Genomic DNA, 26,466 nt, shown 5'->3' with positions numbered 1-26,466 from the left:
CAAATAGTTATCTATCACCACCTTAAAAGATATCTAATGATCTGGCCTTCAAGAAGGCCAGAGTTTCACTACCCTTTTTTTCAATGTTTTTTATTAATTTAATTTAGCAAATGTTACATAGGTAAATAAGCATGAATAAAATAATAATCAAATTTATAGGTAAATAAGCATGAATAAAATAATAATCAAATTTATAGACAAATAAACATGAATAAAATAATAATCAAATTTATAGGCAAATAATCATGAATAAAATAATAATCAAATTTATATACTAATATCAATAATAACAAAACCTATGTTATATCTAAAAAAAATGCAAAAAGAAAAAACTGGCTAATCGACAACTTCAACCCCCTACCTACAGAGGCTGTTGCCAAAATACATAGTCCATTAACTGATAATGAAAAAAATAAACAATGAGGTCAAGAATCAAAAATTAGTTAAGATTACAAATTTGGGAAATATTGAAAAAACCTTATAAAGAAATAAAGTTTACACTTATTACAGTAGTGGAACATCAATTTTTTTCCCCCAAAAGACAAACAAGCCATTATAATTGGAGTGACGGCATCTTTCTATTTCATTAGTACGGCCCTTCTGGCAATCAGCAAAGCAAATGCTACTACATGAGATTGTGAAGAATTCAATATTGGATCATAGGGCCCACATATTCCAAACAAGGCAATAAAAGGAGATGGAGCTAAATTAAAATTAAGAACTAATGGTGTACAAAATACACCTTCCCAATAATTAAGAGAAGGACATAACCAAAATGTATGATACAATGAACCATCTTCAGTTTTACATTTATCGCATTTAGAAGATAAGTTCAGATAGAATTTAGCTAATCGGGTTTTGGAAAAGTGGCCACGATGTGCAACTTTAAATTGCAATAGCGAGTATCTAGTACAAAGATGAATAAATACCAGTTCAAAATAGAATCCTATGTAGTCTTAGAAAATATCAGTTGGAAATCTTGTTCCCATAGCTTTTTTTAAAAAATTTCAATCAGGGAATTATCCTTAGATAGCAAAAGTAGTTCATAAAGGATTTATGGTCCAGTTGAAAATTATACATTTTCCCTATAACATTAAACTCCAAATCCTGAGGAAGTTTCAAAGATAACTAGTTCAAAAAATTCCTAACCCGCAAATAACAAAAAAAATTGTGTCTGGGTATTAAATTTAACAGATTGTTCTTTGAAAGAGGCAAAATTATGGTTGATATAAAGATATCAAGAAAGATTGAATGCCTAAAGCCCCTTTCATGCATTCAGTGTCCGGGATAGGAATGGGTGTTTGGCCTTTCACACTAGCTCACTACTAACTGGGACACGGAATGCTTTCACACTTGCAAGGGTTTATCCCCAGTGTTTGGTCTGTTCTACCTTTAATAGGAAGTGCCTGTGAAGCAATTGCCAATTTCACACTTGCCTGATCTCAACATAGGCATCTGCAGATGCCGGGGATTGTACTATGGATCGAGGCTGGAAATCCCCAGCATGAGATGACGTCATCTGATGCCAACGTTGAGCAGATTTTGCTTTCACACTTGCCACTTTAAAGGCCGATTGGCGTTCAATTTCTGGGATCACTGGCAAATGTGAAAGGGGCTTGATATTAACTGCCCAGTAGTAAAATCTAAAATTAGTTAATGCCAAGCCACCATTTTTCTTAATATTTTGAAGGAAGATTTAAAAAAAAAGATGAGGAAGCTTATTATTCCATATAAAGGAAGATACGAGAGTGCAAAGAATCAAAAAAGGATTTAGGAACAAAAATTGGTAGTTTGACAAATGTATAAAAATTTTGGCAGGATATCCATCTTAATAATATTAACACATCCAATTAAGGACATCGAAAGCAGGGACCATTGAGTCAAGGACTTCTTAACATGACTCAGTAGGGTAAGAAAATGTTCTTACATTTTTACAATGTTACAATAACAGGTTATTAAATTCCCTAGTGATGGTAATACTCAGATAATTAAATTGATTATTAACTATTTTGAAAGGAATCTAAAGAGTTAGATGAGTTCAATACAAATATCTCACTTTTCTGTCAATTTAATTTTTATTCTGAAAATTGGCTAAATTGCTGAAGAAGAGATAGAATAGAAGGAATCGATCGACCCAGATTTAATACATACAGCAAAAGGTCACCTACATAAAGAGCTGGACACATCCAACTCTGGTAATTCCAGAAATTTCATCCAATTGTTCCAACACCAGTAAAGGGCTTAAAGGGCAACCTTATCTAGTTCCAAAAATGAAATTTAAAAGGTTTGGATTTAATTGAGTTAGTAAAATCTGAAGCCGCAGGAGATAAATATATCTATTTTATCTCAGTGATAAATTGGGGACCAAAATTAAATATTCCTAACACAGTAAATAGATATTCCCATTCCACCCTGTTGAATGTTTTTTCAGTGTCTAAGGAAATAATAGGTTCAGAGGATACTCAGTAGTGAGTAGAGAATATTTAAAAACAGAGAATATTAAATTGAGAATTATGACCTTTAATAAACCCAGACTGATCTTCGGAGACAAGAGGTATAGTATTTTCTAGCCTGGTGGTAAAATCTTAGATAATATTTTAGTGTCCACATTTAAAAGGGTAATTGGTCTTCAAGAGGAAGAATTTAATGGGTCCTTATCCTTTTTAAATATTAAAGAAACTGAGTCTTCTAAAATGTTTTTGGTAGATTCCCACTTGCTAAGGAATAAAAAACTAAATCCAATTGAGGTATCAAAAGGCGAGAAAATATTTTGTAGAACTCCACAGGGATGCCGTCTGGCCCAGCAACTTTGCTAGACTGCCAAGAGTTAATAGCTGCAGCAATCTCACTTAGAGATACACTGTTCCAGCTTCAGCTTGTTCTCTGAAGAGAGAGTGGGAATATTCAATCTATCCAAGAATTGCATCATAGAAGTTCGATCATTAACTGAAGCAGAACTGTATAAATTAAAATAAAACTGAGAAAAAGTATCATTTATTTCAGCATGATTATTTATAATCGTACTGTTAGACTTAGGAGTTTCACTACCCTCAAAGAAATTTTGACACACTCGTCTTAAAAAACTTTTTTTATTTTGCAGTTCTGTCCCATAGTTTGCAACTTTCCGACTAATGAAAATATCCCAATATTCATCACATTACATTTGAATAACACCATCCCTCATTCTTCTAAACTCTAAGGAATACATGAAAGTTAAAGAATATTAAAACAGGGAAGGCATTAAAAGCTTGGATGGACATGGTCAGATCGACTCTCAAAATCCCTGCGGTGAAACCCAACTTTTGGGCCTCCACTGAAGCCAACACCTGCACTGGGTGCCATTTTCTTTGCTAGACTTTGCTGTTTAGATCATCTATGTATAGTGCCTTGGAAAAGCAGCTTACATGTTAATAGGGTCAATCCATTCCGGCCACACTAGCTTCATCTCTTCCCGCTGTTAGGGCAGGACAGTTAGCACAGTGTTATTACAGCGCCAGTGACTTGGGTTCGAATCCGGCGCTGTCTGTAAGGACTTTTTACATTCTCCCCTTGACCTGCTCGAGTTTCAATGGGGTGCACCGGTTTCCTCCTACCGTTCAAATTGAAGGTTAATTTAGATGTAATTGGACGGCACAGGTTTAAACGGCCAGAAATAGCTTCTAGCATGCTATAAATAACAAATTGTTTTTAATTAAAATACATTCACAAATAAAAGATCACACACATGAAGGATTGTTTTTATTCTCACCATTATTATACCTGTAAATAAACCCCCAAAAATTATAAAATTATATTTTTTCCTTTGCTCTGGACCAACTGATCTCATCCTGCAACTGCACTGATACACTATGACTTGCACTACATAAGAGGTCTATTTACAAAACAACCTCTATCCTTTTGGTATGTGTGTCAATAAATTTGAACGTGCAGGAGAGGCAAGATAGAGGGAGGGAAGGACTGAAAAAAAATTCAATCTGGAGGGAGCCCGGCCTAGAATTAAAAATCTGTGGAAAGTGTGCTGACTGGCTGCATCACAGCTTGGTATGGGGACACCTATACCCCTGAGCATAAAGTCCTGCAAAAGGCAGTACACACGGGCCAGAACATCACAGGTAAACCCCTTCCCATCATTGAGAACATCTACAGGGAACGCTGCCACTAGAGAGCAGCAGCAATCATCAAGGATCCACACCACCACTCTGTTCTCACTGCTGCCATAAGGAGAAAGGTATAGGTGCCACAAGACTTGTGCCATCATGTTCAGGAACAGCTGCTATAAATGCAATCAATCAGGAACTCGAGGACTCTATTGATTTTTTTTCCTCTAATCACACAGTTTGTTACATTTCTTTATTTGTTAATGCATGTATATTGCGTAGTTGTATTTGCACTGCCAATACAATGGCATGCCCGCAGGAAAAATCTCAGGGTTGTATGTCATGTCATGTAGGTACTCTGACAATAAATCAGAAATCTGACTGGTATCAGCCAAGCTCAGGTCAGCAGCAATCCAAGACCTCTGAACATCCTTCCTTATTCAGAATAATGCAAAGCCACAAAGGGATATTTATCACTGTATTCAAGTTCTGTGAGACCACATTGAAGACCAGATTCTCAGCCTTCTCCACAACTGACACCACGAATCTCAATTTCATGGACAAAAAAAAAAGCATCTCTTGAAAGTGACATTCAAGTTTGATTACAATGCAAAACTTGCTTGCTACAATAACTTACTTTTCACCAAAATTCAGGTTACCTGAAAGAAGTTGTAGCTACTACTCTAGGTCAGATACAAGTCAACATTTGGTACTTTTCTTGAAACAGGAAATCTTTCAAGCAAAGAACCAGAGAGAACAATTGATAGATAAGGGACATTGAGAGTAAATTGTTACATCTATCTAAGTCTCTGCAGCAAACTCATCCAGATATTTTGCATGACTGGCTATTAGGGTATTACTAGCACACAAGTTTCAGCATGTTTTAATATGTATTGTTAAAGTTCAGCTGGGAAACAACAGCATAAAAATGACAAATTGCAAAATATTGGTTTGTGTTCTTCGGATCTAGGTATTGATTAGGTTTGGTAAAGATTAACAGCCTCAGTACATGGATTAAATTATGCGCCATTTCGAGACCTATCAAAGTCTGTCTAGAAAATTTCAAAGACAACCCCCAATTCTCATTACCTACAAAAAGCATACTTTCACAAAGGTTTTTGATTTGTAGTCCAATTTAAATTTACAAGATTGACTTAAAGTGGGCAAAAGTTTTAAGGGAAATATCATCAAGTTGGAAAACGTGCAGAAGAGATTTACAAGATGTTATTAGGATTGCAGGGTTTGAGTTACAAGGAGAGGCTGGATCGGCAGCAACTTTTTCTACTGGCATGTAGGAAACTGAAGTTTACAAAATCATTACGTTCACAGACAAGGTCAATGGTGACGGCCTTTTCACCCAGAGGAGGGGCTCTAAAATTGGAGGTCTGTGAGAGGGAAAAGATTTTGAAGTGGACCCAATGGGCAAGTTTTTCCACACAGAGGGTGGTGGGTTTGTGGAACGAGCTTCTAGAGGAAACCACAGAGGTGAAGACATTTAAAAGACAAAGACATTTGGATAGGTACATGGATATGAAAGGTTTATGGCAAAATGGGCTAAACACAGGCAAATGGGACCAGCTCAGGTAGTCAATTTGGTCAGCATAGGAAAGTTTCAGGGAACTATGTACTTGCACCCCAAAATAATTTTGTTCAATAACACTCACAGAGCCCAGCCATGCACTGCAAGTCCTGCCCTGGTTTAATGTCCCAAAGTACATCAGTTCTCACTTAACTTCTCACCAAGTTAAATGCCACCTGCCATTCCTTGCTCACTTGATCTATAACCCTGTGGTAACCGTAGACAACCTTCACAGTCCACAAAATCACCAATTTTGATATCACCAGCAAACTTACTAATTGCTCCACCCATGTTGTCATTCAAATTATTCAAAGGCCATGCCAAAGTCCACAAAGACCACGACCACCACCCTGCTCTCATTCTTTTGACCATCTCCACTAAAAAAAAAATCAAATTTCCGAGATACAATTTCCACTGAGCCAAGTTAATCAATCCTTTGTCTTTCCAAATGCAAATTAACACTGACTCTCAGAATTTCTTCCAGTAGCTTTCCCACCTCTGATACAAACCTGACGGGTCTGTATTCCCTGGCTTGTCCTTGAAGCTCATCTTTCATAAAGGGACAACTTTAAACACCTTCCAGTCTCCCTGTACCTCACCCTTGGCTCAGGACATTGCAAGAATCGCTGCTTGAACTCCAGTGATCTCTTTCCGAGCGTCCATAACATCAAAGTATACACCTGGCTCGGCCCCATATTATCCACAGTAATGCATTTCAAATCCTCCAACCCTCTCTTTCATTAGGTTGGGATGCTCACTTAAACTAACTAACTTCCATATCCTCCTCTAGGTTAAGTACAGACGAGAAGCACCATTACCCATGACTCCACAGATTATTTAAAGGCCATGTCAAAGTCCACCACAAATCCCAAAGGCCATGTCTCTCTGATTACCTTTGTCCTTAATTCTAGGATATTTTAGAATTCTGTCATCACTCCCAAAGAAACATAGTGGCTGTGAAATCCTTTCATCTTATTTTTTAAAGCCTCCAACTTGCCAGACACACCTTTAACTACAAACAGACTCTCCCATTCAATTTTTGAGAGTTACTGGATGAGCACCAGACCCATCCATTTCCTTCACCATCTTGTAGCTAAAAAATTCACTGGTTCTGAAGTGTTCCACACCATCCTTCCTCCCCAATTAACAAGTCAGCCATGTACCCAGCCCCAATTGCTAAGCAGGTCAAGTTTAGTTCCTTCTCATGTACGGCCATCCACACTGATTTAGAAAACTTTTATTTAGACCAACTTAAATTCTGTCCATCTACTTCCTTGGCACAAAGGCAGTCAGTCAAATAAGGGAAGTTAAAAATCACTTTGCTTTATAATTTTGTGATTCCTGTACATATTTGCTCATCCAAAGAGAGGTGGGGGGAGGGGTGCAGGTAGTGAGGAGGAAAAAGAGAGGCTGCAGAGAGACTTAGATGAATTAGGAGAATGGGCAGAGAAGTGGCCAAATGAAATACAATGTTGGAAAGTGGATGGTTGTGCACTTTGGAATAAGGAATAAAATTTGGATGTGCAAAGGGTCCTTGTGAAGGATCCCTAAAGGAAAACTTCCAGGTCAAGTCAGTGATGAACAAGAATGCAATGTTGGCATTCATATCTAGAGGAATAGGACACAAGAGCAGGGTTGTGATACTAAGGCTTTTCAAGGCACTGGTAAGGCCTCAATTGGAGTAAAGAATACAAGTTTGTACTCCATATTTAAGAAAGGATGTGTTGGCATTGGAGAGGGTTCCAAGAAGATTTACAAGAATTATTCCTGGAATTAAGGGATTAGCATATGAGGAACATTTGACAATTCTTGGATTGTACTTCTTGCAGTACAGGAGGATTTTGGGGGTCCTCAGAAGCATTTTGAATGTTAAAAGGCCTGGACATAGTAGATGTGGCAAAGTTGTTTCCCATAGCAAGGGAGTCAAGGAAACAAGGATGCAACTTCAGGACTGAAGGGTGCCCATTTAAGAGATGTGGAGGAATGTCTTTAGCCAGAGAGTATTTTGCTGCCATGGGTGGCTGTGGTGGCCAGGTCATTGGGTATATTTATGGCAGATAACTATGTATGGGGAGAAGGCAGAGGAGTGAGGCTGAGAATGGATCAGCTCATGATGGCAAAGCGGAGCAGACTCGACAGGCCAAATAGCCTACTCCCATATATTATGGTCCCATATATTCCTACTCCCATATATTATGGTCCAATTATTGGGGGCCTCTACAACCCTTCATATTACCCATTTTTTTATTTTTTGAATTCCACAAATATGGCCTTGCTGGTCATTTGCTCAGGGATATCTTGCAATGCTATGACATTTTCCCTAATCAATAGTGCAACTTTCCCTTCTCTCTCACCTCTACCTCTGTTAATAACCTTGCACATGGAATTGCCATTCCTGCCTTTCCCTCAACCATGCTTCTGTAATAGATACAGCATCACTACCCCTACATGCCAATCCATGTGGAGTTCATCTTAATTACCTGTGAGGCTTCTTGCATTAAAATAAATGCAATTTAGCCCAAACCTTCCACAAGCCTGCACATTTGACAGACTTGTTGGCTTTAACTTGTGTATTTGCTTCACCTTTCTCATCTGTTATTGTCCATGACCTGGCATGGGTTGCCAAGAAATTTGCAAAAAAAGTTTTTGTGGCTCAACTGCAGGCAACGCAAAAGGCGAATTCACAAGCTCTGGAAGCTGGGTCACCCAAGAATGTAGACTACTGGGCCAATCATAAAAATGAAGAGTAATCAGAATTGCACAGCATTTAAAAAAGAAACAGGAAACAAACGTGCAGACAACCAAAAAAAGTGCAAGCAGCTTTGGAACATTTCAGCACAGAAACTCCATAAAATACAGGAATTCTGAAATAAAGAACAAAATAATGCTGGAAATATTCAACAGTACATGATGCATCTTTGGACAGAGAAACCAGAAAATATTTAAAATCAAAGGCATTTCACTGGAACTGTACTTCAGAATTTTATTAATTCTTAACTGGAAATGCCAACTTGGCAGAAATACTGAAGGAACTCAGTGTCCATAGGAAGTAAAGATATATTTCTGACATTTCAACAAGTGTTTGCCAGCATTTAGAAGACAGATTTAGAAGACAGAGTGAAATGTAATATATCATTTACAATGCTACTCTCAAAACATGGCAAACAAGAACATGCTAAGTGAATTGTCATTGCTGTAATGGTTACTGACCTTGACAGCAACAAATAAAGAATGAACAGAGAAAACTGAGTGAGTCAAGGACTGCACAGCGTCAAGTCCACGCTGCTGACATAACACCAACTACTGGGTACACCTTGGTCATAGCACCCCATTGTTCTTTAACATGGCTTGCTTACAGTATTTATGAAGATATTAAAGGCCACAGATCCAAAGAAAATAGTAGCTCTATTGAAAACTCGGTCAAGGAAAGTAACCTGCAATCGTATCAAACAGATGGCAGAATAAGTAGAACACTACCCCTGTTGTGTTCCAGGGAAAACTTTGTCAAAAGGGCTTTCGACATCATAGAAGAGGGGTAACAAGTCCTTAAAAGGTGGAACTTAGAAACATTTTCAAGAAGATAGACTCAAAGAACTGGGGTCTCTGTGCTTTTGAGTGGACTCAGCAAATACAATGACAAGCCTCTCCAACTTCTCATTATTTGCTCAGATTCCAGCAAATACAGTTGGTGTGTTTTTCTAGGACTTAAGACAACATGATCAGTGTATGAAATAATGAAGTGTTTGAGTAAAGAGTTTGTTTTGATTAAATAGACTTGGCCAGAAGATGAGGGGATGTGACAATTTTAAGTTGTACAAAGTTAGAACACAATTAGACATCTGGTAGATGGTAACTTTTTAATTGATATAGAGAATTATTTGTGGGACAAACTGATGATTCACTGAATTCTTTCAAGCTAGAATCAGAGCCATTTCACATGGGAGTGGTAAGGGAAAAGAAGAATAGAGAAGAGGAATGAAGGGTAAAATCCAGATTTCTTTCTTTCTCCACCCCTCTTCAATGTAGAGTTTTTAATCTGTTGCCTCTCCTTTCCAAGGGCATCCCTAGAGCAATGGGAAGTATTTCTGATATCTATGTCACATTCATAGACCTAACTAGTTAAGTCACTGGTCATGCTGCATTAATTTCAAGTGTTTATATAAATGATACAATCATATCTTTAATATTTCATCAGGAAAAGGACATCTCTCATAATGAAACATTCCTCATACATTCAAAAGACAACTGAAAGCCAGATCTTTGTCAACCAAATGATGATGATGTGAACAAATCTTTGGTTAGGTTTGCCTTTAAATCTGGCTTCAAAATTACCCCTGCACCCAAAGTGGCCTTGTCACAGTTTCAGTTCCTGAGTGTCGTGACATCTCTTTTCAATTTCCTCTGGTTGGTGTGCATCCATATCTGACATTTTCAAACTCAAACACAGACGAACCCAAAGCTGGCTCGACTTCCTCAGGAGTTTGTGGAGGTTTGGTATGACCTCAGAAACCCTGGCAAATTTCTACAGATGTGTGGTGGAAAGTGCACAGACCAGCTGCATCACAGTCTGGTATGGGGGCACCAATAACCCTGAGCCTAAGGTAATGGACATAGCCCAGGACACCTTCGAGTAACACTTGCATGGAACATCGTCATCAGAGAGCAGTTGTCATCAAGGATCCAAACCACCGGAGGAGTCACGTGATGGAGTAGTGGCCGGACGGTGAACTCCAGCCCTCTCCAGAAAAGTCGGGAAAAACAAGAGAAAACACAAAGGCACAGAAATAAAAGTTACAGAAAAGTGAGTATAAAGGTGGAAAGAAGATGGCGACAAAAAAAGAAAAATCGAAAGTAACGGCAAGAAGAGAGGAAGAGAAGACAAAGGAGGAAAAAGGTGAAGGCCTTACCTGTCCGAAGAGGCCCGCTGCGGAGAGAGAAACCCGCTCCCTCAGGTCGGTAAATAATGGACTACAAAAATGGCTCGCTGAGCCGAGTAAAAGTGCGCAACCGCGCATGCGCGATGCGAATGAAAAAAAACACACCGACGGGAGGGGGGACCAGCTGGGGAGTCGATCTCCACAGCCGGCAACGACAGCTGCAGAACACCTGCAGCAAGAAGAGACCACAGAAGACAATAGAAACAAGAAAGAAGAGGAGGAAAGGGCACCAAAGAAACAACAGATGGCCAACCCAGAGGAAGAAGAAGAGGAAGAGTATGGTGAAATAGAAGAAGAAAAGATAGGCAAGGTAAAGGATATACTTGCTCTTATTAAAGGATACATGGAGTCATTTAAAGAATGGCAAACACAGGAATTTAAGGATTTAAGAAAAAGAATAAACAACACAGAAGAGAAAATAAATAAAATGGAGATGACCTTAACAGAAATGGGAAAGAAAATGGACAAGATGGAAGAGCGGGCAGTAGCAGCAGAAATGGAGGTAGAAGACTTAAAAAAGAAATTGGAGAAATCTAATAAAAAAACTAAAGAGACACAAGAACTACTAGCTCAAAAAATAGATACAATGGAAAACCATAACAGAAGAAATAACATAAAGATAGTGGGCCTTAAGGAAGATGAAGAAGGCAAGAATATGAGGGAGTTTATAAAAGAGTGGATCCCTAAGACCCTAGGATGTCCAGAACTACAGCAAGAATTGGAAATAGAAAGGGCACATAGAGTATTGGCCTCTAAACCACAACCACAACAAAAACCAAGATCTATTGTAGTAAAATTCCTAAGATATACTACAAGAGAAAAGGTACTGGAGAAGACAATGGAAAAAGTAAGAGAGGGCAACAAACCACTGGAGTATAAAGGGCAAAAAATCTTCATTTATCCAGATATAAGTTTTGAACTCCTAAAGAAGAGAAAAGAGTTCAATACAGCAAAGGCGATTTTATGGAAGAAAGGGTATAAATTTATACTAAAGCATCCAGCGGTATTGAAAATATTTATTCCAGGACAACAAAACAGACTATTCTCGGATCCAGAAGAAGCACGAAAATTTGCAGAACAATTACAAAAATAGACTGAGGGAGGAAGACGGGTAATGAGAGTTAAAATGATCACGATTGATATGTATGTGGGTAAAGACAAAAATAGACTGAGGGATGAAGACGGGTAATGAGAGTAAAAATGATCACGATTGATATGTATGCGGGTAAAGAGGTATAAGAGTGAATAGAGACAATGAGCATACATGAATGTATCTGTACTTAGAGGAAAATATAGATAGTATAGACAAGAATTAATAAGGGAAGGTAATGGAATAGAGAGAATAAGGAGGGAATTAAAAGAGTGACCTTTGTGACATATGAAAAGTGAAATCTTTTCTGGGGGAGGCGGGGTGGGGGGAAATAGCGGTCACTGCAAAATCAGTTGACGCTTGCGAGTGGATTCGCAAATCCAAATGGAGAGGAGAGATGTGGTTGTCCGACAAGGGATAAAGGACAACTCAGGAGGTGAAGGAGAGATTGGGGATAAAGAAGATAGAAATTGGAGAATAAGGAAAATGTTAGATGTTGTAGGAATGTTGTCTTATAAAGAGTTGAAAATAAGAAAACAGAAATGGAAAAGGAGGAAAGGTAATGATGGAAAAACGGAAAGAGAAGATAAACAAAATATAAAAGGGCTACGCTGAACTATATGTCTTTAAATATTAATGGAATACATAACCAAATTAAAAGGAAGAAACTACCAAATTTAAATGAATAAATGTATTCCATTAGAAAAAATAACATATTGGTTAAGAAATAATATTGAAATATTCGAACAAGTATAGGAGCCTTACATTAAATACAATAGCGAAAACCTACCCGGGACAAACATTACCTAAGTTGATGGAAGGAGAAGGAAAGAAAAGAATGGACTCAGTAGAATTTCTGGTGTAATTTTGTTGAATGACAACATTGTCTGACTGGCTTAATGCAACCTAGATTGTATACCTAAAATGGATGAGAGGGGGGGGTGGGGGGGTGGTTTGGGAGGAAAGGGGGGGGGGGGAGAAAAAGTCACTGTATATGTGTGAAAAAGAAATAGTGTATATCATGGCTAATGTGATTTATGGTGTGAAAAATAAAAAAATTAAAAAAAAAAAGATCCAAACCACCCAGCACACGCTCTGTTCTCGCTGCTACCATCAGGAAAGAGGCCCGCAGGAAAAAGAATCTCTGGGTTGTATGTGATGTAATGTATGTACTCTAAGGGGGGGGGGGGGGGCGAGATATGTGGGCATAGATTGCAAAATCCCTACTCTCCTCAAAAAAGTTGAAAAAAACTTTCTCAACCTTTCTTTAAACTTAAGAAAAATAGAAGGATGAATTGTTGGAAGACTTGGAGAATAATTTAAAATGGCACCAAAGAAAGAAAAACCAGCTGTAAAATATAAGTCATTGAGAAAGAAAAAGAACTAGATGAAGAAGAAAGGATCCAGGAGCTGTCCGGAAGGTATTCAAAGGAGACAGGCTAGGAGCTGAGGAGACCTTGGACACTGCTGTGCAAGGTTTCTCCCAACAATGGCCACCTGCTACTGGTGAAGAAGTGACTTCTCGCGCGCGCGTGCGCAGAACACAAGAAACGGAGACAATTTGACAATTTCAGATTTTAAGCCTATAGAGGCTTCCAGTTGTCAAGACAAGAAGAAATACATTTTGAACAGGAACTATGGCTAAAAAGGTGGGAAAAATGAGAGTCCTATATATCTACAGTTGAAATGAAAAATTATATGGAGAATTTCCAGCAATCCTTGATGTTAATATCGGAAGTTAGAAAATGAGAGAAAGTACAGTTGAAAATAAAAAATTTACAAAAAAGTTGGAAAAAAATTATGCAGCAAGTGGAGAGAAAATTTGAAGTTGTGGAAGAAAAAAATGAAAGGGAATGATTTTGAGATTCAAGGTATTAAGAAAGATGAAGAAAATGCAGGTTAAAGCGGCTGCAATAAAAGATCAATTAATGCAAAAAAAATTATATTATATAAAATTTTAGTAGAAAGAATTACAAAGATTTTTGGACTTAAAGAAGGAGATGAAGGTTAAGAAATTAAGGTTTTTTTAACTGCTTTGGATTCCACAATCTTTGGGGGGGGGGGGGGTAACTGAGTTTCAAGGAGAGCTCTTAGAGCATTATAGCCAAAGCCACAACCAGATCATAGTCCTCGTCTCATACTGGTTAAATTTCTTCGTCACGAAGTAAGAGAGAAGATCTTGGAACTGGTGGCTAAACAAGCAAAAGAAAGATAGTCACCAGTGATTTATAATGGAAGTAAGATTTTCTTTTACCCTGATACAAGTTTTGATTTGTTGAAAAAGAGAAAAGACTTCAATGCAGTTAATACATTATGGAATATATTATTGACTTAAGGTATACAGCAGTTTTGAAGGTTTTTGTCCAGATGAGAAGAACAGTTTTTTTTTAAAATTGAAGCCTAATGAGGCAAAGGTGTTTGCAGATTCATTGCCTGAAAGAGAGAGATAAGCAGTGGGAGACACCTTGAATGAAATGTATCACTGAATGGTTTCCGTTGTTATTACAATAAAATTAGGAGAGTTTTTAATCTATAAGTGATCTATATATATTTAAAAGAACCATAAATGACTTAGGATGCACAGACATAATGCAACAGGAGACTGTATTGCATTTAAAGTGAGTAAGTTGGGAGTATGGAGCTAACTGCAGCAGAGTTATGACTGCTAATGTAGTTTTGTCCAGGCTTTAAAGGTGTTATACCAACTTTGTGCATCTTGGAGGAGGAGAGGTTCTATCTTTATTCTGTTTTCTTTCTTTCCCTTTTTCCTTGTACCCTAGATTAATCAAGACCATTATAAAGTATGTTGTTAATATTGTGAGAATGGGAGGAGTGGGAGAAGGAGGATGGATGATTAATAAAGGTAATTGATGATAGGAAATTTGAATTTATTACCATTAATTTTAATGGAATATAGAACCCAATAAAATGGAAAACAATAATTAATGTATATGAATATTGCAGTTTTTTTTTTAAAAAGGAACATTTGACAGAAAAAGAGCATGAAAAATTAAAAAGGGATTGGGTTGGAATGGTATTGGCATCTTCATTTAATTTAAAAGCTAGAGGTGCAGCAATATTAATACATAAAAATTTACCAGTAAAAACATTAGACACAACCATAAATACAGCAGGAGATATGTAATGGTCAATTGTCAAATTTATTCAGAATATTGGACTTTAATGAATGTGTATGTGCCTAATGTAGACGATGGAAAATTTATACAAGATATTTATGCGTTTATCAAATGCTAAAGGGTAAATTTTATTAGGAGGGGACTTTAATTTCACATTTTATTCAAAACTAGATAGATCAGGTTATAAAATTATAAAAACTAAAGAAGCCAAAACTGCAATGTTAAATGAAACATATGGGAATTATAGATACATGGAGAAAAATTCATCCAAGTGAAAGGGACTATTCCTTTTTTTCTTTTCAACATAAAACATTCACGAATAGATATGTTTATAGTCTATGCACAGCTTCAATCCAAAATTCTAAAGATTGAATATCAAGCATAAGTTCTATCTGATCATTCAACTCTATTTCTCTCAATTTCATTGGAAGAACAAAATATAGGTTACAGATGGAGATTTATTATATTATTAAAGAGGAAAGATTTTTGTGATTTTATGGCAGCAGATCATTTTTTTTCTAGAAATCAATGACAATTCAGTAACAAATAAGTTTATTATATGGGACACTATGAAGGCAATATTTAAGATGTCAAATACTAAGTTATACTTCTAAAATAAAGAAAGAACATACGAAATAGGTAGACCAGTTGGAAAAAGAAATATTGTAATTAGAGAAGGAAGTACATATGAAAAAAATGATTATTGGAATAAAGAAAATTGAGACAATACAATACAAACCTATAGGGTAGAAAGTGATATAATGATAACACAACAGAAGTATTATGAATTAGGTGAAAGTGCCCATAAAGTATTAGCATGGCAATTAAAAGCTGAGCAAGTTTTCAGAATAATAATTGTAACAAAGAAAGAAACTGGTCAAGTCACTTACAAAGCGCAGGAAACAAATGATAATTTTAAGAATTTTTATGAAAAATTATATCAATCTGAATCTTTGAAAGGAAAAAAGGAATATTTACAACAGGTTAAATTGCCCATGTTAAATACAGATTAAAAATTAGAGTTATCTAATTCTTTTTCTGAGATAGAAGTTTGAGGTTTTGATGTCATTGCAAAACAATACAGCCCCCAGAATTTGATAAAGAATTTAAGGAATTATTAATTTTTGTATTAATGTGTGCATTAGATCAAATGAAAGAGGTACACGACTTGCCAAAATCCTTTAAAACAGCATTAATAAGTTATTCCAAAAAAAACCCAGATTTTTTTACAACCTTCTTATAGACCTTTATCATTATTGAATACAGATTATAAAGTATCTAAATTATTAGCTAATCACTTAGCTAAATATTTACCAAAATTAATAAATATGGATCACTCTGGTTTTATTCAAAATAGATGACCTGTTGGCAATACAGTTAAATTTATGAGTTTAATAAGTGTAGCACAGAAAAGAAACCAGAGGTAGCAGTTGCATTAAATGCAGAAAAAGCATTTGATAGATTAGAACGGGACTTTTATTTAAAGTATTAAATACACTTGGAATTCCAAATGCTTTTATACATTGGATAAGAGCATTATATAATCAACCAAAAGCTAAAGTAATTATAAATAGACTAATATCAAAACCTTTTTTATTAGAAAGGTCATCTAAACAAGGTACAAATTTAAGACTTCCGGAGCAAAGTCAATTTGAATATTTAACTACAGATACATTTATTGAGAAATGTATTACTAAAATGAATATAAAATTGCAAGATATATGGGGTAAAAGGATTTATATAAATCTAAACAAAAGTGGGAAAAAATTACACATACAAATTCAAGAAGAAATATGGTCCATGCTGCGTCAAGAGAGTGTTACAAATACGATTAATGCTAGATAGCAAATGGCTCAATTATCTACATCAACTATACTATACTCCATACAAATTAAATTATTCTGATAAATGTTTTCAATGTAATAAGCTAATAGGGACTTTTTTTTACATTCTGTTTGGTCATGTGTAAAAGTGGAAGAATTTTGGAAGGATTTGAGTATATTATTAGGACAAATTACGAAGACAAAAATACAAAAAGATCTGAGAATATTTGTGCTTGGTAATATACATGAAGCAGATACAAAAGTGAAGTTGGATCAAACAAAAACAAACATCAAAAATTTATGAATATAGTAACAGCGGCAGCAAAGAAACGTGTAGCAATGGAAAACAGAAAATTATATATCAGTAGATATACCATTAAAAAAATTACTTATAGTTTAAGGAATCAGATCAGGATTTTTTTTAATATAAGATATGGATTTCATAAATAAAAGTCCATCCACATCCTCCATGTCACCCACTCCTCTCAGTTAACAGTTAATAATTAAGTTAGAAAATAAAATAACTATGGTAATAATAATAAAATAACTATGGTAAAAATAACTATGGCATATAGATTTAGGTGTTTTTCTTTTCTTTGGGGGTAGAAAGAAAATAGATAAAAAAATTTTGTATTTTATTGTTATAAGATTATTACTTTATTGAGTTAATGTTTGCATTGATGCAAATGAGTAATAAAATTTTCAAAAAATATTGATGTGCTTTAACAATAAATCTGAAATCATCTGGAGAAATGCACAGCAGACCCAAACATCACAGGGGTGGACTGGGAACTTTGCTGGTCTCCCCGAGATTCAAATCAAATTCACTCACGAAACAGAGTTGGGACAAATATTCGTTGCACTTAGCATGTGATTTCATCGAGGAAAAAAACAAAAATCCTCATCTTTTATTTTTAAAGGCAAAAGTTAGACCACATCAACTTTCCCAATGGTTCATGTATCTGCCATTCAGGACTGTAACACCCAGAGAAACACTACGTTACTCCGCTGACTTTACTTAGCCATAGGCATTAATGGGTCAGTATTTCGGGTGAGTGGCTGGAAAAGATAAACTGCTCATAATTGGGGCTGGGTGAAGCTCACCTGGAATGCCCTTTGTGGTTAAATAGTTTACCAGTCATAAGCTTGTGTGTAAATAATGAACACTTGTACAAAGTCATGCATGTCACACAGAGAAACCTCTACAGCAAGCCTATGTTTTGGGTAGAAGGAAGACCAGAGAGTGGATTACAATTGATTTGTTTGCATTCCAAATCAAAACCACATATGTTTTCAAAAGGTATAATTATGCGGGTAATAACCTGCTTCTTGGCAGTGCTGAGCGAGGAAATCACAGAAACTGAAATAGAGTTTCCATCTGACTATAAGAGGTGGCCAGAGGCTAGGAATCCAGTAGCAAGCAACTCACTTACTAACTGCCCAAAGTCTGTCCAGTCTAATAGACTCGTCAGGAGTACTACAGAATTTTCTCCCTTTGCCTGAGCAAGTGCAGTTTCAACAATACTCAAAAGGCTCCACACCATCTAGGACACAGCAGCCTATTTGATGGGCCACAGACAAGTGCTAGAGAAACACTGCAGACATAAAAAAGTGAAAGCCAGTCAACATTTTGGATCTGAGCTCTTCTTCTGTGAATATTGCATGACCTGCAGAGTTTCTCCAGCATTTGTGTTTACTGCATTAGTCCCAGCATCTGCAGTTTCTTGTTTATCTCTTCTTGATAGCCAGCCATCCATTACTTACTCCACAACAAAACACAATAACAGCAGTTGGAACCATCTACAGCAGGGGTGTCAAACTCAAATTCACGGAGGGCCAAAATTAAAAACTTGGACTAAGTCGAGGGCCGAACTAAATATTTATTGAAAATTTTCAACAACATCTGCATATTTTCTCTTCTTTCAACATATGTAATGTTAAACTTTTTCTTATTAAAATAAATGTTTAATAATAGTTTTGGATAAACTCTTTCCAGAAACATTAACAAATGAGAAATAAAATATTCAATAAATAATATTTCTCTAAGAGGATTTGTCAAATGTTGCTAGTGTGCTGTCAAATAGTAAAATCTGAGGGCTATTGAGAAAGTGTTGAAGAATTGAGGCCTACCTACCAAGTTGAAGCCACAGAGTCGTCGACTGGAGCTCCCAAGCCTCAAAGGAACCCTGCTCGGCTAAGTATTACGCCGGTGATGATCGCGCAGGTTCTGTGTCGAGCTCGTCCGGTCCTGACTAGCGCGCCTATGAGTCTGAAAGCGCGGGCAGATCGGCCGAGCGGGGTCAGATGTGTGAGCCCGCAGTAGTGCCTGGTGGTCTAGGGGCGCACAGCATAGTGTCGGAGGATGCACCTGCGCGGTCGATGACTCTTCCGGGCATGCGCGGTGGGTCGCAAGTTCGGGAATTATTGGAGAAGGTGTGGGCTGTATTTGAAAATGACCATGATGCATTAATTTTTGCTGATTCATTGTCAGATTTGTGAGGAAGTGGACGGTGCCATCATCGTTGCCTAAAAGGAGAGTAAATGGGAATGGGAAGAATAGGAAACCCAGAAAGAATGGAAAGAAAGTTGAATTGACACAAAGTCTTCTTGATATTGAGGACCTGGAACAATCATTGGGACTGGAATCACTGGATTGAATATATTTGATTAAGTACTTTGTGAAAGTCTGACTGGGGGCAAATGGATGATGCTGAGACCTTAGTCATCTGCCACTAGTGGGTTTTACCACACCCATATTTTTATGGAGTTACTACTTTCTAGTAGTTTGTTGGGGGGTAGTATATTTTTTCTATTTTATTACTTTTTGGAATTTTTATATAGGGGGAGGGTTTAGAATATTAAGGGAATTAGAAAGGGGAGCAATATTTTATAAATTCTGATTCTTCAACCAAAACTTCATACCTCAAAGTGGGAATACAGCAGCAAGCTTTTCAACCATGTCTTTGGCTTGGATTCGCGGACGAAGATGTATGGAGGGGTAAAGTCCACATCAGCTGCAGGCTCGTTTGTGGCTGACAAGTCCGACGCGGGACAGGCAGACACGGTTGCAGCGGTGGCAAGGGAAAATTGGTTGGTTGGGGTTGGGTGTTGGGTTTTTCCTCCTTTGTCTTTTGACAGTGAGATGGGCTCTGCGGTCTTCTTCAAAGGAGGTTGCTGCCCGCCGAATTGTGAGGCGTCAAGATGCACGGTTTGAGGCGATATCAGCCCACTGGCGGTGGACAATGTGGCAGGCACCAAGAGATTTCTTTAGGCAGTCTTTGTACCTCTTCTTTGGTGCACCTCTGTCTCGGTGGCCAGTGGAGAGCTCACCATAGAACACGATCTTGGGAAGGCGAAGGTCTCCATTCTGGAGACGTGACCTACCCAGCGCAGTTGGATCTTCAGCAGCGTGGATTCGATGCTGTCAGCCTCTGCCATCTCGAGTACTTCGATGTTGGAGATGAAGTCGCTCCAATGAATGTTGAGGATGGAGCGGAAACAACGCTGGTGGAAGCGTTCTAGGAGCCGTAGGTGATGCCGGTAAAGGATCCATGATTCGGAGCCGAACAGGAGTGTGGGTATGACAACGGCTCTGTATATGCTAATCTTTGTGAGGTTTTTCAGTTGGTTGTTTTTCCAGACTCTTTTGTGTAGTCTTCCAAAGGTGCTATTTGCCTTGGCAAGTCTGTTTTCTATCTCGTTGTCAATCCTTGCATCTGACGAAATGGTGCAGCCAAGATAGGTAAACTGGTTGACCGTTTTGAGTTTTGTGTGCCCGATGGAGATGTGGGGGGGCTGGTAGTCATGGTGGGGAGCTGGCTGATGGAGGACCTCAGTTTTCTTCAGGCTGACTTCCAGGCCAAACATTTTTGCAGTTCCCTTGTATTCACCAATGGCTAATTTTCCCTCCATCTCTACCCCATACCAAGGCTGCACAGCCAGGTTTTACCCAAGATGGCACAGATCCAGACTGGGTCAGAGATCTTCCTGTTCTTGATGACTCAGTGACAATACAGGCAAATCACTTATCGACCAATGATTCCTTTGCAATTTCTGTTGATCAGAGAGCAAGAATCTCTCATTATTTCTATACTTTAGAGCTATGAGGAACTGCTACACATTGCGCCATCATTAGTTTCTCAGGGGGTATGATGGATGAGCTTTGCTGGAGAGACTTTTATCCCAGGTGTTAAAAAGGGCATAGCAGGGATGCCACAATTCTACTTCACACACTGCAGCTAGTAAATGAAGTGAACAGCAAACAAGGCCAAATTGTAACTGTGGTTTCTGCACATTTCCGCCTGCAGCAGCTGAACATTGTGAAAAGGAGTTTGACAAAAATGTAGAGGCAAGTGGTATATTATTAACAGTTGTAAACCATGCAACCACATCCAGAGTTAGTTGATCAAAAGATAAACTAAAGCGAAAATTGTATTTGAAACAGGTTTAGGGCCTGCATTAACACCTTAGAATTGGACAAGTTTCACGGCACAGAATTCAGACATTCATGCCAGTACTTAATGCTTCATACAGGCCCCCACCCACCTTACTTCATCACAAATCAATCCACTTAATCTTGCATTCATTTGTCCCTCACATTCTTGCCCTTGAAATGAATATCCGCTCTTCTCCACGCAGCAAGGAATTCAACATTCTGATGTCCAAATTCCTCGGAGCCCAGTTTCAAATCTGCAAAATTGTTTGATTCATAAAAAGTTTCATTTCCACCAGTTCTACTCTTTCTTCATGCCAGCATGGAAACTAAAGAAATAATTTGCATTTCTAAAATGATTCAGAACATCCCCAAAGCACTTCTCAACCAATAAAAGAGAAATAGATCAGACATTGTAAACACAGAAAGCTCTTGCAAACGAAGGTGAAATCTGTTTTAAGCATTGTTGAGAACAAATATTTTTAAAGATACTGGAAAGAACATCCTTGCTCTTAATGAAAGAATACTACAGTGTCTTTTACCTCCACCTGCAGGGAAGATAGCAAACTTGTTAATGAAGACAGCTCTCGTAACAATCCAGTACTTCCTCAATCTCACACTAGATTATCAGCCTCGACTTCATGCTGAAACATTTACGATCTGATTCAAGCAGGAGTGTCTTGCAGAGCCAGTCTTGACACGAATTCACCACATTCAATTGTACCTTTTCTCAAATCTGCAGAGGGACACAGTAAAAATGAGTCCGTTCAGCTGACAAAGTGAAGACAATATTTCAAAACACCCTGTAGAATCAACAATGTGACAGACTTTTACAGGCAGCTGCATTGCTTCTATAATCCCGTAACAGTTTGCTATGTGTACTTCCCTTTATTTGACCCTGCCTGCTCATTCCTCCTTCCCCAAAGTTCTTTCTTACTGACTAGCAGCTAACAATTCCCTTTCTGCCTCCATATTTCTCCATTTCTCATTGAAAGATGGGCCTCATTCAGTGCCACTGACATGAGTAGTGTGCTTGACCAGAACCAATTTTTAAAAAAAATCTGGCACCCAAGAGGAGGGGCCCTGAAATCTATTCCAAAACCCTCACTGACATCCTCAGTTCTGGAACACTTCACTTTGTATTCCTATACCTGTGTGCCATTTCTGACTGGGATGATAGATTGGCTTCAAGATCTAATGATTTTAATAGCCAATGGTAACAACCATCCATTAAAATAAACAGCCCTAAAAATGCCATATCTGATTTTGGTTTTCAATGTCAGTAACACGATGTATCAGTTTTGCAGAATGAATTTATATGATAGATCATTATTACTCATTTTAAACCTGGACTACCTTGTCAAATTAGTAGATCTCTAAACCATCTCAGACCAGAATTAAGCCCACAACCAAGGACATTTCTGTATCCAGACCCTCTATTGAGAAAGATGTTGTAAAATGTAGGAATTTCAAAAACATTCAAAATTGGATGACGATTTCAGATAGAAATCCCTTCATTAGAATTGTCTTGGCAAATGGACTTGTTCTATTTTTCTCCCATTTTCTGAACTTTGTAAAGTTTTTAAGGTTAAGAGGAAAAATTTCTTGAAAGAATCTATGGAATTGGTGGAGAATAAGTCATTGAGTATATTTAAAGCAAAAGTTGATAGTTTTTTTGACTAGTAAGGGTGTGAAAGATTTTGGGGAGAAGGCAGGATAATGGAGATGAGAGGAAAAATACATCAGCCATGACTGAATGATTTCCGTCTTATGGTATTAGCTGTAAATATAAAAAAAAATAATTGGTCAGACGCTCTCCTCACACTTGCTATTTTCAACAAGTGCCTGCACTGATCCTTTGACGTACAGCACATGACCTTTTTGCTTGCCCAAGAACTCCAAATCAGGAAGGAAGTAAATACAAATCAGGAAGCACATGGCTATAAATAAAATTTCTCCATTCCTTCCTCTACTTCAATAGTACTGCACCATCTCTATAAACAGTCACCCAAGCCAGCAACTGCTTCACTTCTGATCAGACAGATAAGCAGCAATCATCAAGGATCCACACCACCTAGCTCATGCTCGGTTCTCACTGCTACCATCAAGAAAGAGGTATAGGTGGCACAAGACTTGCACCACCAGGTTCAAGAACAGCTGCTACCCCTCCACCATCAGACTCCTCAACAACAAATTCAGAGATTTATTTAAGGAGGCTTACTTTTGCCTTTGATATTTTCCTCTCTGTTTTAAATGTTTACATTTCTTTACTTGTTCAAATGTGCACATTGGGTCGAGGGTTTTTTTTTGGCACTATCAATAAGTGGTAATTCAGTCATGCAGGTACTCTGACAATTAATCTGAATCTTCCAGACCAGTACCAGTGGGTGAATATTATTACTGCTGGAACGCAAATTTGAAACTTCTCATTTGGAAAGTGTTTGACAGACTAACATCTCCCTCTTCACCTATGACCTAGCTTACCCAGACATGCTCTTATAATATGGAAAATACACTTTTTTTTTAAAAAAGGATATTCAACCAGAAAGGGTATCACAGCACAGATTCCATTCTCCTCTGATATCCACATATGCACATTTTACAGTGGGAACAAGAGGGTGTCGTCACTGGCTCATGACCAGAGGCAAGAAATGTACCTCAGAGTTTTCCTCAGCCCAGGATACACAAAACCAACTGCTGCACCCTACCCAAGACAGCACAGACCAGAGATTATTAAATTTAGATACACAGCACAATAACAGGTCCTTCCACCCCACGAGCCTGTGCCGCCCAAATACACCAAATTTACTTTCAACTCCCATACATTTGAAGGGTGGGAGGAAACCACAGCACCTGGAAGAAACCCATTCAAGCATGGGGAGAACATACAAACTCCTTTCAGACATCACCCAATTCAATCCCAGGTTACTGGCACTGTTGCGCAAATCACTACATTAACCATTATGGTGGGCATGACTACAATACACAATGGGTGAGACAAGAAATCAACAAAAGCCATTGACAACATCAGAAATTAAACTCATCCATGCTCCTCCCTCACTAAATAAAATCTAATAGCATAAATCTTGTAGGAACATGAAATCCTAACCATTTATCTCTCAAGTCCAACTGCACACTATTTTTCAAAGAACCTTAAAGATATCTGCTCTTCCATTGCTTCAACAACAATCTCCCCCCCCTTCATATTTTGATGAACAAGAAATTGAAGTGCATTCTTCAGCTCCTTATGGCTGCCCCACCATTTGACAAGATCAGATTCATCTTTTACCTGTTCTACTTCCCAACAACATTGGAGAACGACTTGTGGGGTACTTGAAAACTGGTAGCTGTGACCAAAAGGAATACGTGGATTTATTTAAAAATTAAGCTGTGTGTCAATGCAGCATGCCTCGTGCAGGACAGAGCTAGCCATATTGGTCAGGTAGGCCTCGGGCTTAGGATGGATAAAAAATATTCTACTGGGGTACAAAATAAAATCAGAATGGTTTTTGGCAAAATTAAAATTCTTGGGGAATGCTAGGAAACCTTTTTTTTTAAAAACAAATATTTATCATCTAGAATTTGCTGGGGGTGGTGAAGGATTAAAAATTGTATTGGGGGCTTTAAGCAAAAGGACTTGAAGCTTAAAGGAAGGACCAGGGAAGTGAGATTGAATGGCTGCTCTAAAACTTATTTTTTTATTTTTCACACCATAAATCACAATAGCCATGATATACACTTTTTCTTTTCCACACATTTACAGTGACTTTTTCTCCCCCCCCACCCCCCCCCCTCATCCATTTTAGGTATACAATCTAGGTTGCATTAAACCAGTCAGACAATGTTGTCATTCAACAAAAATACACCAGAAATTCTACTGAGTCCATTCTTTTCTTTTCTTCTCCTTCCATCAACTTAGGTAATGTTTGTTCCCAGTAGGTTTTCGCTATTGTATTTAATGTAAGGCTCCCATACTTGTTCGAATATTTCAATATTATTTCTTAAACTATATGTTATTTTTTCTAATGGAATACATTTATTCATTTCTATATACCATTGTTGTATTTTCAAATTATCTTCCAATTTCCAGGTTGACATAATACATTTTTTTGCTACGGCTAGGGCTATCTTGACAAATCTTTTTTGTGCATCTTCCAAGTCAATTCCAAATTCTTTATTTTTTATGTTACTTAGGAGAAAGATCTCTGGATTCTTTGGTATATTGTTTTCTGTTATTTTATTTAATATCTGATTGAGATCATGCCAAAATTTTTCTACTCTCTCACATGTCCAGATTGCATGAATTGTTGTTCCCCTTTCTTTTTTACATCGAAAACATCCATCAGATACTGTTGGGTCCCATTTATTTAACTTTTGCGGTGTAATGTATAGTCTGTGTAACCAATTATATTGTATCATACGCAGCCTTGTATTTATTGTATTTCTCATCGTTCCAGAACATAATTTCTCCCATGTTTCCTTTTTTATCTTTATATTTAAATCTTGTTCCCATTTTTGTTTAGTTTTACCATTTGTTTCCTCATTCTCCTTTTCTTGCAGTTTGATATACACATTTGTTATAAATCTTTTGATTAACATTGTATCTGTAATCACATATTCAAGGTTACTTCCCTCTGGTAAACTCAGATTGCTTCCTAATTTATCTTTCAAGTAGGATCTCAGTTGGTAATATGCCAGCGCTGCATCTCCAGTTATATTGTACTTATCTCTCATTTGTTCAAAGGATAAGAATCTACTTCCTGAAAAACAATTTTCTATTCTTTTAATCCCTTTTTTTTCCCATTTTCTAAAGGAAAGGTTGTCTATTGTAAAAGGGAGTAGCTTATTTTGCGTCAATATTAGTTTTGGTATTTGATAATTTATTTTATTTCTTTCTACATGAATCTTCTTCCATATATTGAGGAGATGGTGTAATACTGGAGAAGTTCTATGTTGTACCAATTTTTCGTCCCATTTATATAATATGTGTTCAGGTATCTTTTCCCCTATTTTATCTAATTCTAGTCTCGTCCAGTCTGGTTTTTCCCTTGTTTGATAAAAATCTGATAGGTACCTTAATTGTGCGGCTCTATAATAATTTTTGAAGTTTGGCAATTGTAAGCCTCCTTGTTTATACCATTCTGTTAATTTATCTAGTGCTATCCTCGGTTTCCCCCCTCTCCATAAAAATCTCCTTATTATTTTCTTTAACTCTTTGAAGAATTTTTCTGTCAGCTGTATTGGCAATGCCTGAAATAAGTATAGTATCCTTGGAAAAATGTTCATTTTAATACAGTTTATCCTTCCTATCAGTGTTAGTGGTAGCTCTTTCCAATGCTCTAAATCATCCTGTAATTTTTTCATTAGTGGA

The 26,466-nt window shown here is 37.4% G+C and overlaps 1 protein-coding gene across 4 annotated transcripts in view; it reads right to left on the bottom strand.

Annotated features, from left to right (window-relative positions):
- Positions 1-26,466, bottom strand: part of crlf3 (cytokine receptor-like factor 3) — a 70,918-nt gene that overhangs the window by 34,809 nt on the left and 9,643 nt on the right. For 2 of the 4 annotated variants that reach the window (XM_069929849.1, XM_069929851.1), the window contains exon 2: positions 21,638-21,831. The exons of the other annotated variants lie outside the window; for them this stretch is intronic. The gene's annotated coding sequence lies outside the window, so the exon portion shown is untranslated. The remainder of the gene's footprint in view (positions 1-21,637; positions 21,832-26,466) is intronic. 4 annotated transcript variants of the gene reach the window in all.

The sequence above is a fragment of the Narcine bancroftii genome, chromosome 3 (assembly GCF_036971445.1).
Source record: "Narcine bancroftii isolate sNarBan1 chromosome 3, sNarBan1.hap1, whole genome shotgun sequence".
Taxonomy (NCBI): Eukaryota; Metazoa; Chordata; class Chondrichthyes; order Torpediniformes; family Narcinidae; genus Narcine; species Narcine bancroftii.
This window is presented reverse-complemented; position numbering and strand designations above follow the sequence as displayed.